Here is a 12,310-nt window from a genome sequence, read left to right as displayed (position 1 = left end):
TGCACAGAAATGGAAACACAATGAGTAACGCTCTGGTTCTTAATGCTTCTTCCAGAAGTGACAAACACTACCTTTGCTCACACGGCATTGGTCAGAGCTAGTCACGTGGCCACCTCTAAGTTTGCAGGGTTGGAGAAGGGCAGCCTCACGCGTGCCAACGAGAAGAACTGGGAATTCAGGGTGAGTAGAACTAATGACTACCATCACAACTAACACATATTTTTGAAAATACTGTTCAGACCAGAGCTGGTCCATAAGATCTCAGTGTCTGAGTTTGGGGAGGGGGAAGTGAGATGTATGGGCACCACGTCCAGCACTTTCACTGGCTTCTGTGTCCCTTCCGTTGCCCCCTGAGCTCCGTTGGTCAGGAAACCAACTGGGAACAGCTACGAGGTGGTTCACAGTTTCTTAACCATGGCACAACTGGATAATTTTTTGTTGTGAAGGCTCTCTGCGCATTAAATAATGTTTAGCAGCATCCCTGGCATCTGCCCACTAGATGCTAGTGGCACCTCCTCTCCCCGTTGTGACAACAACAACGAAAATGTCTCTGAACATTGCCAGATGTCCCCTGGTTGTGAGCCACTGTGATAGTGGAAGGATCATTGGGCTGCAAGATTGTAGGCAGGTCTGGAGCCTCTCACCTCCCCGCATCTCCTGGGACCCCACAGCAACATGCTTGGTAAGTGTCAGTGATCTCATGTGTCCAGTAGGGGTGACCATTAGTAATCTCCATGAATAAGATTTTTGTGAGGCTAGAATGAGAGTCTGAATACCAAGTGTCTGTGTAACCTGTCCTATTAGGGTTTCAAGGCCTGCGCATTATGGTCTCGCCCAGGTACTGCTCCACGCCCAAGGCCTTGCCCTCAGAGAGAAATTATTTGGGGCCTCTGCCAACTGTCAGCAGTCAATAATAACATCTACCATCATAGTTATTGCTCCTGCTGTATATCTGATGCCTGAAACATGCCTGACAGCATGCTGCCATTTGCATCCGCTCTCTCAAGTAAGGCTCACAACAGCCCCCCCAAAGGTAGGGATCCTTGTCCCTGTTTCATGGTGATGAAATGAAGCTTCAGGAAGGTGGAGGGGCCTGCCTCAAGTTAGGAGGTGATAGAAAAAACCAGATCCGTTATCCCTCCAGGGTGGTGTCTCTTTCTGCGTACTAAGAGTGACAAGGGAGCACAGCCGCCTGGAGACATGAGAGGAGGAGGTGGGAGGGTGTTTTGAGGGTCTGGGGGGGACCTTACTGGGCGCTCCTAGTGAGCCATGCATGAGGGATCTCATCCAATCCTCACAAGGAAGGCTGGAAGGCCAGGGCTCTACTGTCCTGTTTTACAGGGGACCATCCAGAGGCCCAGAGAGGCCCCTCGTCTCACAGTAAGGGAGTGAAGGGGGCAGGGGTCCAGGGCAGCTCTGTGAGGCTCAGGGCCCTTCTTCATATATTCACACCCTGTCGTAGCCCTGGCAGTGTCCCAGCCACCCGGTCTGTGCACAGGCTCCGCTCTGCCCCCCTTCCCGGGCACCCACAGGAAGTAAATTCCAGGACTGTCCCCTCGGGCCTGCTCTGGCACCCACCGACTGCAGTCCCAACCCTCACTCTCTCCTCCCAGCAGACAATGCTTTGGAGCCTCCTGATGTTTTATTTCTTGCTCTGCCAGCCCCACGGTGGCCCAGGAGGTGGCTGTCAGGCACATGATCTCGGTGTCAGCTAGAATTACGACGCTCATTCACTAAAAATTAATGGTGGCGGGCGGCCACCCCGCCCTGGCTGGCCCCGGCTCCTGGGCCGAGAGCGCACAGCCCGTCTACACCCTCCCACCCAGCGAGGGCTCACGCTGCCACCGAGGGAAAAATAACTGCACGACGCCCTTGAGGAAGGAAGGAACTCTGGACTGGTGGCCTGCCTGGGCGATGAATGCGTTTCCTCAGCTCACAGATAAACAGTTTACAGTTCTGAAATCCTGTGTTTGACTTTCCCATCTGCTCTCACTCTTGAGGCTGGCACCGAGGCGGCCAACTGTGCCCCCCGAGTGGCAGCTGAAACCCCAAGGCAGCTCCCCCAGCCCCCTCCGCCATGGCCTCAGCCACGGGGCTGCATTTCTATGTTGTTGCTATATGGGAAGGTGTCTTCACTCAGAGAATGCAGGTGGTTCCACAAGGGAGATTTCTATTTCTTGCTTCAACAAATACTTCGTGAGGGCCTACTGTGTGCCAAGCCACCCCCCACGGGGGTCACACAAAGGCCCGGTTGGGTGTGGATAACCACAGCGTACCATGGATGGCTGGGACAGGAGGCGAGTCTACTCAGAAAGAGCTGCTCTTCCAGGATCACAGATTCCCAAGTGAAACTTGTGCTGGTGTCGTTGGTGGGGTTTTTTGTTTTTTTGTTTTTTAACGTACGCCTCTCAAAGTACATGAAAGGTATAGTTTTCAGATAACCAAATGTAGGAGGCATGTGGTAGGTTTCCATAAGGTTTTTTGTTTGTTTGTCAGTTGGTGTTTTTAAATTAAGACACAATTTTTTTTGGGGGGGGGCTGTTTTGGTTCACAGCCAAATTGAGGGGAAAGTACAGAGAATTTCCATGTACCTCCTGCCCCAACACATGTGGAGCCTCGTGCATTATCAACTTCCGCCACCAGAGTGGCACATTTGTTATAATTGATAAACCTACAGTGACACATCCTCATCACCCAGAGTCCGTAGCTTCCATGAGAGTTCATTCTTGGTGTTGTATAATCCATGGTTTGACAAATGTATAAGGACGTGTGTCCATCACCATGGTATCACACAGAGTATCTTCATTGCCTTAAAACGCCTCTGGGCTCTGCTTATTAATCCCTCCCTCCTCACCAAACCCTGGCAATCACTGATCTTTTTAGTATCGCCATAGTTTTGCTTTTTCTGAAAGCCATACAGTTGAATCATACGGTAGGTGTCTTTTTCAAATTGGCTCCTTTCACTGAGTAATATGCATTTAAGGTTTCTCTGTGTCTTTTCATGGCCTGATATCGCATTTATTGTTAGCACTAAATAATATTGCATATATCATAGTTTATTTTTCTTTTCACCTACTGAGGAACATCTTAGTTCCTTCCAAGTTTGGGTGATTATGAATAAAGCTGTTACAAACATCCATGTGTAGGTTTTGTGTGAGCATAAGTTTTCAAGTAACTTTGGGTAAACATCAAGAAGTGTGATTGCTAGATCCTGCAGTAAGAGTATATTTAGTTTGGTGGGAAACTGCCAAATTGTCATCCAAAGTGGCTGCACCATTTTTATTCTGAGCAGTAATGAATGAGAGTTCCTGTTGCTCCACACGCCCACCAGCATTTGGTGTTGCCAGCATTCCAGATTTGGGTCATTCTAATTAACGGGTGTGTAGTAGTATCTTGTTGTTTTAATTTACATTTCCCTGATGACATACAATGTGGAGCATCCTTTCATATGTTTATTTGCTGTCTGTATAGTCTCTTTGCTCAGGCATCCTTAAGATCTCTGGCCCTGGATGCCTGGGTGGCTCAGTGATTGAGCATTTCCCTTCAGCCCAGGGCATGATCCTGGAGACTGGGGATTGAGTCCCACATCGGGCTCCCTGCATGGAGCCTGCTTCTCCCTCTGCCTGTGTCTCTGCCTCTCTCAATCTCTCTCTCTCTCTCTCTCTCTCTGTCCCTCATGAATAAATAAATAAATAAAATCTTTTTTAAAAAAAGGAAGATGGCGTGAAATCTCTCTGCTAAAAGTTCTACCCCACTCTAAGTGACTTAGGTAAAAGGAGGCTTTTCCTCGTTCCCAGAATCCAAAGACGTCGGTGCAGTTCAGGCCGACTGAACAACCCACCAAACCATGCAAGGGGCAGAAACACACCTGGCCCGCAGGACTTCCTCGTGTCTTAAATTCTGCTTGGTATGCCCATTCTCTTTCTCTCTCTATGTGCCCTTTTCTAGATGTGTTATTAAGTGGCCACTTACAGATCCAGGCCTCGTATGCCATCCCCAGAGATGGTCTGCCTATCTTTCCTGCTCTCAACTTTAGAAGCCCAAGGATTGGGCTAGTTTGGGTCAATCAAGGACCCAACAACTATGAGCCATGGTGTATGGTCATATAGCTAAATGATTCCCCCATGTGATAAGGGAAGAATTTCTGAAGAAAATGGAGTGATAATTGGGCACACAAAACAATTAGGTGTCCATGGCCCTTGTCTGGGACTTTGAAACACTGTGGCACATAAATTCTCAACCTTCGGTATGCATAAGAATACACTGGGGGGTAGAGTAGTTAAGATCTGGACTCTCAAGACACAACCCTAGAGGGTCTTGCTTTGGTAGGTCTAATGTAAAGCCCAAGAATCTTCGTTTTTGTGATAAGCTGAGTGTATTCAATCTTAATGATCCTCAGACTATAACTTGAGAAAGGAGAAAGGTGGCAGTGGAGAAATCTGAGCTCTTCTTGTGTTGAGAAAAAAGACATTCATGCGGCAGCCAATCCTTACTCTTCCAGAAACAGAAAGGAGGGTAAGCCAGAGCCAGCGTCCAGAGAGCCAGATTGGGCACTGGTATCTTTCGCATCAGCAAACATCTAAGTCATAAATATGACTGCTGCCTAACATTTCTGGAAGCCCCAGGAGATGCTGATGAAGAAGCTGGTGACATCCAATAGGAAGAGGGAGAGGTTTTAGAAACAACGTGGCCCTCGGCTTCCCTGTGTGGATCTGAGCAGTGCCCTGAAGGATGAGGAGTCCCCATGAACCCAGGGCACTGGCCCAAGGGTTTGGGACCAAGGGATAAAGGGGTGGACTATCTTTACAAAGAGAAGATAAGCAGTCTGGTATGGGTCCAGTACTCGGGGAGTAAAGATGAGCCCTTCAGTAGAGAATGTTGATGGCAGGGAAACAGGGACGATAGAGCACTAATTCACAAGAGTGGCCTATGGTAAATTCGTGTTTCTGGTTTTTTGTTTTCATTTCTGTTTTTTTTTTCTAGTTTACAGGGAGGCTCAGAGAGTTTATGCAGAGATCTCTCAATGGCCAGGACTGGCAGTATTGAAGCCAGTTTCCATTCACATGAGGGTCTAACCTGGGAAACAGAACTCGTTATCAGGTAGTTCAGTTAGGTGGATTTTTTTTTAAATTGAGATGTAATTGACATATAACGTTGTATTCATTTTAAGTATATAACATGAAAACATATACCTCATTATATATGTATATTAACCTCCCTCCCCACACATAGTTATAAACCTTCTTTTTTGTGATAAGAACTTTTAAGACCTATTGTCTTAGCGATTTTCAAATATAAACAGGGTATTGTTCATTTTTGTCACCATGCTGTGCATGGCATCCTGGGGGGATAAACAATGTTCATGAACAATGAACAACAAAAATGAACAATTTATAACTGGAAGTTCGTACTTTTGGCCATCTTCACTTGTTCTGCTTACCATCCCCCACCCTGTGCTCCCCACCTCTGTGCCTTGGCAACTACCAATTTGTTCTCTATATCTATGAATGCATTTTTCTTTCTTTTTTTAAGATTCCACATATAAGTGAAATCATATAGTATTTGTCTTTCTCTCTCTGACTTATTTCACTTAGCATAATGCCCTCAAGATCTATCCATGTTGTTACAAATGGCAGGGTTTCCTTTTGACGGCTGAATAATATTCCATGGAGTGTATGGAGATATATATACATATATATGTATATATATCACATTTTCTTTACTCATTCACCCATTCATGGATACTCAGGTTGTTTCGATGTCTTGGCTATTACAAATAATGCCTCAGTGAACATGGAGGTGCAGATACTTCTTTGAGATGATTTCATTTCCTTCAAGTATATTTCTAAAAGTGGAATTTCTGGATCATCTGGTAGCCCTATTTTTAATTTTGGGGGGGAAACCTCATGCTGTTTCCCAGAGAGTCTGTATTAATTTACATTCCCACCAAGAGGACACAAGGGTTCCCTTTTCCCCACATTGTCCCCAACACTTAACCTATTGTCTTTTGGATGCTGGCCATACTAACAGGTATGAGACAATATCTCATTGTGGTTTTGATCTGCATTTCCCCAATGATTAGTGATGTTGGGCACCTTCTCATATACCTGTTGGCCATCTGTGTGTCTTCTTAGGGGAATGTAACACAGCGAACCAAAGCTGTTGGAGGAGCTGCAAGAGCAAACAGGGGAAGCGGGGCAACCTAGTTATTAACACTAGGAAGGGAGGAAGCTGCCCTTACTATTAGAGCAGGAGGTGATGTCCCCTTGAGCACCCAGAGGGAGCCAGGACCAGGAAGGATGTGCTACCCAGGAGGAAGAGAACCATGGTAGGAGAACTGTCCTCTAGGGGTTCGAGCCAGGCTGGAGATAGAGCCACAGAGAGCCCACTCGAAGCAGGAAGGCAGGGAGAGATACTGTGACTTCTCTCTTCCTGCCGCCCTCCACCTCCAGCACCTCCCATAGGCCAGTATTACTAGAAACTACCCAACAGCCCAGCACCGGTCAGCCTTTGCCCCACAGCTCAGAGCAGAGCAAGGATGGGGAATAGGTGTGACAGTTCACAGGTGAATGTGTGGTGACCCACATGTCAGGTTCTCACTAATTTTATACAACTCTTCTACCTTGGCCTGAGGATGGGATATAGAGATTCTATTTGTTATGTTTTTAAGTATATCTGTTTTTAAGTGCATTTGGGCTACTTATGACTCACCTTGGTCAACCACTGTTATATAAATCCTTGTAGAATCTGTGCTTCTGTTTGTTTGCTTCACTGGCTAAAGAAAGATTATTTCCTTGATCTTGGGAGTACTTGGTAAGCTTGTTCATTCCAAACATGATTCGTATCATAAAGACCTCTAGCGATAAAGGGGAGAGACTGGCTAATGCGCATCTGCCATGGGTCGACCTGGCCATGAACTTATCTTTTTCCTGCCTTTCTAGGAAAAAAAGAATGAACAAAGAAAAATCCCAATACTCCTTCTCTGGTCCCCCATTTAAAATTTCAGAGGCGCCTGAGTGGCTCAGTCAATTAAGCATCTGACTCTTGATTTGGCTCATGATCTCAGGGTGGTGAGATTGAGCCCCATGTAAGCCTCCGTGCTCAGCAGGGAGTCTGCTTGAGACTCTCTCTCCCTCTGCCCCACTCTCTCACTTTCTAAAAATAAATAAATAGATCTTTAAAAATTTTCAACTTCCCACTATTCAGATATCTAAATATTCCTATCCTTCTGCCCTTTCTTCTTTAGGGCTCATCACTATTTGACCATACATTTTACTTGTCTTATATGCAAATTATATTTTATTGTATCTTATTTATTGTCTTCTCAACTAGAATATGAGCTCCTTGAAGGCAGGAACTTTCAACTTTTTTCATTGCTATGTCCCCAGGGTCTAGAGAAGTGTCTAGTACACACCAGGTGCTCAACAGATAATTGTCGAATTAGTGAATGAACTGAATGGAGAGGACTCTGGTTTGTTGGATCCTAGTTAAGGGTTACCATAGTCAACAGTTTCTTGTTAGCAAACACCAGGTTCCATGTCAATGTCTATGTTTGTGAATGAAGGTGATTCGTCATGAATGCAGGCAGTGGCCTGACAAGATAATCTGATTCTCTTCCTCAAAGTTCATTTTGCCTAATTGTGGCCACTTTAGATGGGATATAGACTTCCCTGGTCGTGCCATGATATTATTCACAATTATCCTGTTCGGGTACACATACGGCCTGACTTCTGAATGTAAAATTCGTCAATGGAGGGAGGCTGTGCAGTGGTACCCATTGTCTTGTGAAAGGTCATGCATCTTTTTTCAGTAGATTAACTTTTTATCTCTCAATGGTGTTAAGAAAAAGGTCAAAGCATCTAACAGATGGGATGTGGAAGGCTTCCAGTGAAGGAGATCAATGTTTCCAACATCAATCTAACTCCAGAAAGTTCTTAATGATCATAGATGCAGTTCATGGGACACAGCAATTGACATACTAGCTTATTGTGGTAGCAAAAATAAAACTTGTATAAAGCAGAGTGTTAGAAGCCTCCTCCTGAAAGCTATGAGCTTATGGGCATCTATGCTGTGAGATCAAGTTTGTAAGTCCAGAGGGCTCTCACTATGGGAAATGAAAAGTCCCCATGCCTTGTTAGCAATTGAACAGTGCTATTTGTAGTAACTACCCCGGTGCACATAAACTGAGGACAAGTGGACAAATCAGGGCTACTGACTTTGTAAATAGTGACTCAGGAATCTTAAAGGACTCAGGGCTGGGGAGGGGGTTGGCAGTAAGATGCTCAAGAACTGAGGTACTTTGCTTAGATAGAGAGTTTAGGTGATAGACAGTAAGGTCAACGGTGCCCTTCCCAAGGCTGTTGCTCCCCAAAGAAACCAGTCCTCTCTGGGCAAGGGAGGAAAAGCATGGGGCTTAGCTGCCCAGAGGGCTAAGGATGAGCACCTTGGGGCTGCCATTTATCTTGTTATTTACTTAATGCCTATCCTCCCAACATTCCATGAGGGCAGGACCCATGTCTCATACAGGGCCAAGGCTGTAGAAGGAGCTCAATAAATAGTTCAGGAATGAATAAATATAGGATCAAATAAATGAATGAAGATGCCAATCTTGGCCACGATTCTGTTTTCCCAGGCCTTGGGTTTCTCAAAGTTTGAACATTCTGTTCCCCTGATGGCCTTGCACGTGACAGGAGGTCCCTCCTGCCCCTGATCTCTCCCAAATCCCACCTGAGGCCAGGGTTTTCACATCTTGTGTCTTTCAGACAACTCACCTGTAAGTTCCTTGTGAGCTTTCTGAGGCTTCCTTGGTGCAAAGTTGGCACAACATTGGGACCTAGTGGAGATGCTAGTGAAGAGACTCTGGGACCAGTGGGAAGGGGAGCTCCCACCCCATTCCAGTGTCCCCAGCATTGGGGACCAGTGACAGCACTGGGTGGCCAGAGCTGCCAACTCTTGTGACATGATTTCTCTGAATGAGGCCTATTTATCTAAGTTCAGAAAAGAGGCTCAGAAAATGACTGAAGATGAGATACTGGAGATGAAACAGATGGATGCACAAGTTTCCACGAGTAGAAAATGTAGGGCAGCCGCCAGATGCTCACTCCACAACTGAGTGGCTTGTCAGACAGAGCTGGGCCCCAGCCAGTGCAGTGACCCCTCAGAGTGGCAGGGGGTGTGCAAGGAGGCATAATCCCTAAGACTACAGACCTTCCTCTCCTAGTCACACTGTGAGTGCCTCTAAATCTGGAGCCATGACTGACTCCATGTCCCCAGCCCAGGACTGACACAAAGTAGGTTCTACGATAGTGTTGAACGAATGAGTAAATGAATCTCACCACCATTTTCCCCTCTTTGCCAGGATCTAAGAAAGCAATGTTGGCTTCCTGACTTCAAATGGATTTACATTTTTCATGGTGGAGTTTGGCCAACCACACCCCCCTGCCCTGCATCTGCTGTGTGGGTGAGGAAGGGTTTTGAGCCACATACACCCAGCAAGCTGGAGCCCTCTGCCTGATTCCACCTTTACTGACTGTGTGACAGTGGTTGAGTGGTTTGACTTTGAGTCTTAGTATTTTCATCCGTAAAAGGAGAGAATAATGATATCTTGTGACATTGCTGTGAAGTTCTAACATGCCCCATTTTATTTAATTTTATTATTTTAAAGATTTTAGTTATTTATTCATGAGAGATGCAGAGAGGGACAGAGACATAGGTGGACGGAGAAGCAGGCTCCCTATGGGGAGCCTGAAATGGGATTCGATCCTAGGACCCCTGGATCATGCCTTGAGCCAAAGGCAGATGCTCAACCAATGACCCACTCAGGAGCCCCAACATGCCCCATTTTAGATAAAGTTTTATCGTTACTATGTTCATCCTCATCTTCATCTGCAGGTACAGAGACTGGGCAGACAATCAGAGGAAGCTGGCTGGATGTTGAGAGAAAACTAAGGATGAAGATATGAGCAGATACTGGGTTTAGAGTTTAGTTTTTGCACCCCAGAACACAGAAAACTCCTGAAATCAATCTCTCTACCCTGGGTAAATAGCACATTCCTTCCCAGCAGGTGCCTCTTGGGGAAGCCAGGGTAAGAGCAGATTCTCCATGAGAGGGACAGCTTGATGCAGGCTGCAGTTTTGATGCTCGGAGAAGACAAAACGAAGCTTCCTGGTCTTTTCTGGAGAAGACGAAGTGAAGCTTCCTGGTCTTTTCTGGTCCTCCATTAGCCTATCCCCAGTCCCACTCGTCACTTCAGAGAGCAGCTGCCTTCAGGAACAATAGTTCCTGAAGGAATAGTACAGGGTCCCTGGTTTTCTTCTTTCTTTCTTTTTTTGGTCCCTGGTTTTCTGACCTGACCTGAGCTGGGAACATTTCCTCAAGTCTTTCCTACATCTTCAAAAAGGAATGTCCCCTCCCAGTGGAGAGGGCTTTTGCTTTGCAGACCTCCGGCTTGGTTTGGCTGATTTCTCAAAACACCACCAGCCCTTCGAGAAGCAAATAGTCTATACTCTCATATTTAACCAAGGAATCCAGGAAGCTGGCTGTGGGTGTTCAGAAATGATTTCCAGAGGGTATTCTTTGCATGTTGACTACAAAATTCTTATTCCAGGAAACCGTGGCATCTTCTTGAGAGCAGGGGGTGGTCTAGATAGGAAGGACCAGCCTCGGAGACCCCACCTTCCTCTCCCTCAGCTGTGATCTCAGGGATTCCTGGCCTGTGAATGGTTCAGATTCTTCTGATTTGATTTCTTCTACCCTGCAGGGGACAGCATTGGGCAAAGAACTGAGGAATACATGTGATAAAAGAAGAAACATTTGTTTCCAATTATCCAAATTATTGTTTGCTAATTGAAGTACAAAACGGGTATTTTTTTTCCCTTTTGGTTGGTATAAGCATCCCTTCCCCTAAATCTCTTTGATTGGGCAAAAATGCTTTTGGAGTGTTTACTTTATTCCATACATCATTTTGCTGATTAGTAGTTGCTCAGTAACGTCCTTGCTCAAGAGGCTAGCTTTAACCAGAGCTCAGTCTGTCATCAGAGTTGCAGAAATGGATATATGTTATATGGATACCATTGCGTATCTGTCACATTGGCTGAATTTCTTTAAATGTGGTTATCGATTTTGGGGACCAAATTGTATCTAGCCCTATACTGTCATCATTTTAGGAGCATTTTCTTAGGCCGAGCTTTCTGGAAATGGACCCTGAGATGGACAGTCCCATAAAGGGCATGTTCTCAGAAACACCACCTGCTGGGGAGTGAGGCTGGCAGAGGGTATGGGGAGTGGTGCATTGCAGAGACCACACCCGATGGGGCAGGGAGCACAATGTCGGGGATGATCCTCCAGGGATGTTCCAAATTGAGACAAAGAAGCTGGGCTTTGGAGACCCAGCGCTGATCAGGTTTTGAATCAGAGCTGACAGGGAGGGGGTACAGCCTTTGCAAGGCAGGGCTGAGAGTGTGCCCTTAAATCCCCAGAGAAGGAAGCAGTTGTGAGCCATTAGCAACCGTCACTCCAGGGAGGGATGGGGCTGATGGGGGGCAGAAAACGAGCACCTCTGTCCTGAAGGGGCACCCAGTTAGCACACCACAGCATCCACTGCGCCCAAAGATCCCCAAACATCCTTAAAATGCAAACCACAGACTGACGCATGTTATTTTTGAAGACACATCTGAAAAGCCAGTGGAAACCTTTCCAGCTTTAGGTGCTCGGATACTGTGGTCCTCAAACTCCTTTTAGAACGGAACTCTGCAAAGTCAATGGTAGCTTTGTTTATTCTGGGCAGACGCAAAGAAGTTGCCTCTGAACTTCTGCCAGCGATCGAAGAAACCGATGATGTAGAACAATTCCACGGGCCATCTCCTTCCTGCCCATCATCTATCATCCCGACCCTCAACCTCTTTTCTGAGTGATGATTGCACCCTAAACACATAAAATTAATCACCACTCGAGGCCAGCCAGGTGTCTCGCCTCCAGAAATTATCTCACTGCAGCAAAAGAACAGCTCGGATCGGATAACGTCTCATAATTTCACATAAAGAGCACCGCGGAGTCATATGGGAGCCCCTGACAGGTTTTGCAAAGTTCTGAGAAGCAAAGAGCCACCTCTGGCTTCATGCAAAAGATCAGGTGGCCGTTATTGCAGGTAAAGGCCCTGTCTCAGGTAAAGAAGAACACCTCGGCTCAAAGAGGTGCTAATTAAATCACCAGCTTCCAACAAAAGAGAAAGCTCCTAGGACAGAATCAGGTGCCCACACGGAGCAGCTCCGTTCCTTTCAGAAACTTCAGGACGGCTTCGCAGTAGTCAGG

General features: G+C 46.3%; 1 long non-coding RNA gene across 2 annotated transcripts in view; it reads left to right on the top strand.

Moving 5' to 3' along the window:
* Positions 1-369: 369 nt before the first annotated feature.
* The window catches only part of LOC140633013 (uncharacterized), a 57,182-nt gene continuing 45,241 nt past the window's right edge, over positions 370-12,310 (top strand). For both annotated transcript variants that reach the window (XR_012030643.1, XR_012030642.1), the window contains exon 1: positions 370-682. This is a non-coding gene — a long non-coding RNA (uncharacterized lncRNA). The remainder of the gene's footprint in view (positions 683-12,310) is intronic.

The sequence above is a fragment of the Canis lupus genome, chromosome 5, assembly GCF_048164855.1.
Source record: "Canis lupus baileyi chromosome 5, mCanLup2.hap1, whole genome shotgun sequence".
Taxonomy (NCBI): Eukaryota; Metazoa; Chordata; class Mammalia; order Carnivora; family Canidae; genus Canis; species Canis lupus.
Note: the sequence above shows the minus strand (reverse complement) of the source record. Positions and strands in the feature narration are given on the sequence as shown.